General features: G+C 43.2%; 1 pseudogene; it reads right to left on the bottom strand.

Moving 5' to 3' along the window:
• LOC148538020 (uncharacterized) overlaps positions 1–1,696 on the bottom strand; it is a 28,381-nt pseudogene extending 26,685 nt beyond the window's left edge.
• Positions 1,697–6,000: the final 4,304 nt, after the last annotated feature.

The following is a 6,000-nucleotide window of genomic DNA, read 5'->3' on the forward strand; positions in this document are numbered from 1 at the left end:
GGAAACTGGGAAACTGTGAGCAGGCTAAAACAACACGCTGAAGGATTTAGCAGAGAGCAACAGTGGGAGCAACACAGGCACTTGGAATAACGAAGTTGAACAGCAACTTCCTGGAGTTCTGGAGGCAGATTTATACCCAGGGGTAGCAGATTACTGGAGCACAGCATCAGCTGACTGAAATCATGCTACCATAGGTTAGGAGTACTGTCACATGAGAGGAACTGTCATAGCGGCGCCCATGATGGGAACTCCGATCCACAGTACACACAGCCGACCATGGAAGCTCGCAAAAAGCACCTAAGGCAGAATACTCAGCCCCACATCCATCACTGCACCAGACGTCTGACCGCAAGGAAGTCAGGGGAAGCCGGCAAAGAGGTGAGAGAGGCCGATCCTAGGCTGAACCCTGACACCATCGCTATTCAGCATCTCATATCAAGTGCTGATTACCATCGATATTCAGCGTCTCATATCAAGTGCTGACTACCATTGCTATTCAGCAACTCATATGAAGTGCTGATTACTATCGCTGTTCAGCGTCTCATATCAAGTGCTGACTACCATTGCTATTCAGCATCTCATATCAAGTGCTTATATAGTCCTCCCATATCTATCTCTTTGTTTTCTCTAGGTACCTGCGCCAGGGGCTGCGGCCTGTTAACTTGGTACAGCGAAATCCATATATACACTTTGAGAGGTCACTGGTGAATACCTTCAGGTGGACTAGACTCTGCACCTTGGGGTAGGTCTCGCCAACACCTGGGAGAGATGTTTGGAGAGGACATATTAATTGCCCTCTCATTTATTTTCCCCCACTGCCCTTAGCCCTCCGGTCTTAGTTCCTGCAGTTGAAGCCATTAAACATCCGGGATTGACAGTTTGCACAGGCACAAAGGTGGTAGCAACCAGGTCTCAGGGTGGGGGATTTCTTCAGTATTTACTAACTCACTTGGAGGTCCAAGAGATTACCCAGCAACATATGGGACAACATCGTCAGGGCGTCTCCCACCCACTTGCCTCAATCCAGTCCTTGTTCTCTGCTTTGGTTCCTCCACAAGTTTCATCTACCAATCCTCTGGTATTTCCAGCATTCCCAAAATCTCATCTCCATTTGGTCCATCCCAACTGTTTTGATGGAAACCCTAAAAATTGTAGGGGATCTATTAACCAGTGTGAAATACATTTTGAATGCCTACCACAAAACTTCCCCACTCAGAGGTCCAAGATTGCATTTATTATTTCTTTGTTTACCAGAGCTGCTCTTGATTGGGTGTCACCCCTTTTGGTGAGGACGGATCCTTTGGTATCCAATTATGATGATTTTATTAAAGCTTCCAAGCAAATTTTCAATGAACCTGGCAGATCAATTTCTGCATCCTCTGATCTTTTACAACTTTGACAGGGTGCTTGTTCTGTAGGCCAATATGTGGTATAATTTCAAACTACCGCGGCCGAAGTACAGTGAAATGATGCAGTCCTCAGAGCGTTTTTCTTGTACGGTCTATCCGAAAGAATGAAAGACATTCTTCTAGGGATCTACCAGAGACCTTGGACAATCTCATTTCTTTATGCATCAAGATAGACCTGTCGCATTGGGAGAGACAAGCTAGTCGGGGACGTGAAGTTCATGCACCTGCCATTGCACTGTTCGACCTTCCATTTGGTCTCCATCTTCTTCCCATTTAGATGAGCCCATGCAGGTCAACAAGGCTTGGTTGACTCCATCTGAATGGAGCCGTCGGATGCGCAATCAACTCTGCCTCTACTGTGCTGGGCCCAGTCATTTTCTGAAATCCTGCTCCCTGTTGCCAGGAAACGAGAGGCCTTAACTTTTAGTAGAGATGTATAGTTAAGGGTTGTGTCTAAATCTTCTCATGTAATAGACCCTTTGTTCCTGGTCTCACTCTTGGTGGATTCTCATTCTAAAGATCTCTTAGCGTTAATTGATTCTGGAGCAGCCAGGAACTTTATTTCGGAAACCATTTTTCAAGAACTACAAATTTCTCTGGTACCTCTTCAGCAAAATTTTATTTTGTCTGGAGTGGATGGGAACATTCTTCAAGCTGGAATCATGTCTTCCAAGTCTGTACCTATTGTTCTCCGCATTGGCGCTCTTCATCAGGATGTTGTAGAATTCTTGGTTTTACCCAGTGGAACTCGTTATTTAGTACTAGGTCTGCCTTGGTTCAAAATTCATAGCCCAACTCTAGACTGGACCAATATGCATGTACTGGCCTGGGGAGATAATTGTCTAAACAGGTGCATCTCTAAGGTTCTACCTATTCTGTCCATTCCAAGATGTGCCACAGAATTAAAGTCTCCATGCAATGTAAGTCTAGTAAAATTACCGGAATTGTACCGTGAAAAATCTGACTTTTTTTTTTAGAAGGCAGCGGATAAATTGCCCCCCCCATCATATAAAAGAGAATCTAGCCAAAGGTTTTATAAGACCATCTTCTCCTGCCGGGGCCAGTTTTTTCTTTGTTGAAAAGAAAGACAGGGGGCCTCAGACCCTGCATTGACTACAAAGGCCTTAACGACATCACCGTGAAAAAATTGTATCCTCTTCCTCTGATCTCTGAGCTGTTTGTCAAGGTGTGTGGAGCTGCTGTCTTTACAAAGCTCGACCTTCGGGGTGCATACAACCTCATTCGTATATGTGATGGAGATGAGTGGAAGACTGCCTTCAACAATAGAGATGGACACTTAGAGATATTAGTGATGCCCTTCGAGTTAAGTAACGCCACCACAGTCTTCCAGGCGTACGTCAACAACATTTTTCGAGACATTCTTTATCTCTACATTGTTGTATATCTAGACGACATACTGATTTTTTTACAAGGATCTCAAATCTCATCATCTGCATGTTAAAGAGGTTCTTTTACGGCTCCGAAAACATCAGTTGTATGGCAAAATCTCCAAATGCCTTTTCGAAAAATCTTCTATGCCTTTCACATAATCTCTGGAGAATCTGGAGAATCCTTACAAATGGATTCTGAGAAACTGAACGCCACAAGGGCATGGCCCCAGCCAAGTTCTTTGTAGGAGGTCCAATGTTTTTTGGGCTTTTCCAATAATTATAGAAGGTTTATTCATAATTTTTCTACTATTGTTGCCCCCATTACCGCTCTCACCAAAGCGGGTGCTAATCCTGCTCAATTGCCTCCTCCTGTGGTATTAGCCTTCCAGACGCTCAAGAAAGCTTTCGTGTCAGCCCCTATCCTCAACCAGCCAGAGATGGAAAGACCATTCATGGGTGAGGTTGATGCCTCTTCACATGGAGTAGGTGCAATATTGTCTCAAATAGCTACTGATGACCGGAACCAACCTTGTGGGTTCTTCTCCCGGAAGTTCTCTCCAGCAGTGAGGATTTATACCATAGGAGATCAGGAGCTTTTAGCAATGAAGATAGCCTTGGAAGAGTTGGGGCATATTCTGGAAGGAGCTAAATTTCCAGTGACCATCATTTCTGACCACAAAAATCTTCTATACTTGAAAACTGCCTTAAGACTTAACCCCAGACAAGCTAGGTGGTCACTTTTATTTTCCCATTTTGTTTTTAAGGTTGTGTTCCAACCTGGTAATCAAAACAAAAAGGCAGTTGCTCTCTTAATCTGTCGATGAAGATTGCTCTGAGTCCCAAACCATACTCCTTCTGACTGTATTTGCTCAAACACAAATCACCGCTCCTCCTCCTGGCAGGATTTTCGTGGTTCCAGATCTTTGGAAACAACTTCTTACGTGAGCCCATGCTTCCTTGTTTTCTGGGCTCTCTGGTGTCTTAAAAACTTTAAAACTTCTACAACGCTCTTACTGGTTTCCCACCATGACAAATGATGTAAAAGATTTTGTTGCTTCCTGTGTCAAATGTACCCAGCATAAGACTACTCGAAGGAAAATGTTGGAACTTCTTCGACCTCTACCTATTCCTTCCAAGCTGTGGTCCCATGTCTCCATTGATTTCGTCACTGATTTACCTCTTTCAAAGGGGTACAACACTGTTTTGGTGATTATAGACTGCTTCTCTAAAATGGCTCATTTTGTTCCGCAATGGGGGTTACCCTCTGAACCTCAACTGGCCAAAATTTTTGTCCGAGAGATTTTTCGTCTGCATGGTCATACTCCACACCTTGGGGTAGGACTCACCAACACCTGGGAGAGACATATGAAGAGGACATATATATTGCCCTCCCGTTTCTTGTCACCCACTGCTCTTAGGCCTCTGGTCTTTGTTCCTGCAGTTGAAGCCATTAAACATCCGGGTTTGACACATTGTAAAACTATAAGGTCATTGATGGCCAACTATTCTGTTTAACAGCCAATTCTGTATACTACATTAATTCACTCATGGATTCAACAAAATTTAAAATGGCTACTAATAGGGTGGGACAACATTCCAGGTTGATTTCATTTTCAGGTCATCACTAAGAAACCACTTACACCAGACTAAAACATCAGGGAAAGGAGCTTCAGCCATTGTAAAACAAAAAATATGTCGCATTGCAAGAGGCTGAGAGACTTCCACTAAATGTCACTAGGCAGCATAAATGATTAGCCTATATACCACTACTTGGGTAAAGCTCTTTTAACATTTTCAAGGCTAATGACCCAAATTAAATCTACATATTCCAAATAGAATCTCACAAATCAATATCTAATTGTAACCATGGCAACTCCCTTTAAAAGTGAAGCCCACTTGTGTCTTACACCCCCAACCCCATTGATTCTTACCTTAGTAAGTGGGAGTTGGGGGCAGCATCGTCTGCTGCTCAATCTGAGTGTTTGTCACTGGGTTGTAAAATCATAGTCACACATGTTTAACACTGACAAAAAGAAACATCATAAAAAATCATTACTGTTTAATGCTGCCTGCTGAAAAAATACTGAGGGTCCTATTTATTAATGAACCTTAATACCAGCGGCATTTTTCATTTAGTATATTTCATTTGCCTATCTAACCGGTGAGGTCCAGCAATTTCCTTCCTCGGTGTCATTCTCCGCTCAACTGCTGGCAGCCTACCCCTGCCAGTGGTGGGCTTCTACGTCATGTGGTCAGTCTGCGCATGGCTGTTTCCTCCTGGAGGGGACCTGGCAATGCATGGAAGGCTTCGCTGAAGCCAGAAAGGCTGCTGCCGGGTCCCCATGGGACCGCATCACTCTCATCATCTAAAGATGGTGAGAGTGATGCAGTGACAAACAACGGCACTGTTTGTTGAATACTGAAAGGATTATATAACCCCTTTAGCGAATGCATCATTGTTAAATGAGGCCCTGAATAATTAAAATGATGTCACCTTCTCAGCATGTTAAGTGTTCTCTGACAAGTGGGCCCTTAGGCAACCAGCTATGTTCTGACTAATTAAGTTTTATGGGTCTACTAAAAAAATGCTTTTTTACAGCATTTTAGCTGGAAAAATGCCTAATTTTCACTACTATCTACAAACTCAAAAACTGCACGCACTTGTTTTCTGATCATCCGCAGAGCAAATATATGCAATATGGCATTCTACTCATCAGTCCCTCAGTGAGAAAATGGACAAAGCAATACAATATTATTTTTATAACCTATTCCACATTTCTCACAATTATTATTATTATCATTTATTTATATGGCGCCACAAGTGTTCCGCAGCGCCTTACAAAGTACATAAACAAATTGTAGACAAGCGACTTACAGAACAATCCAATACAGGACCAGGACATGGATAATATATATTGCTACATTAGGGACCATAACACCCAGATAAGCAACAGAGCATAAGCAACCACATGTTAGGTGCCCTAGTGGTGAGTAAGAAGTAGAAGAAACTAAAGTAGGGAGAAGCACAAGAGGGTAGAGGGCCCTGCTCATAAGAGCTTACATTCTAAAAAGGGAGGGGAAGACAAACAGATTTGACACAGATAGGGTAGGTGGGGAGGAAGGAACATGTAGCAGGGAGTTAGAATGATAGCTGGAAGGCTTTGATGAAGTGGTGGGTCTTGAGAGCCCATTTGAAGAAT

The sequence above is a fragment of the Taudactylus pleione genome, unplaced genomic scaffold (assembly GCF_031769625.1).
Source record: "Taudactylus pleione unplaced genomic scaffold, aTauple2 ptg000041l, whole genome shotgun sequence".
Lineage (NCBI taxonomy): Eukaryota > Metazoa > Chordata > Amphibia > Anura > Myobatrachidae > Taudactylus > Taudactylus pleione.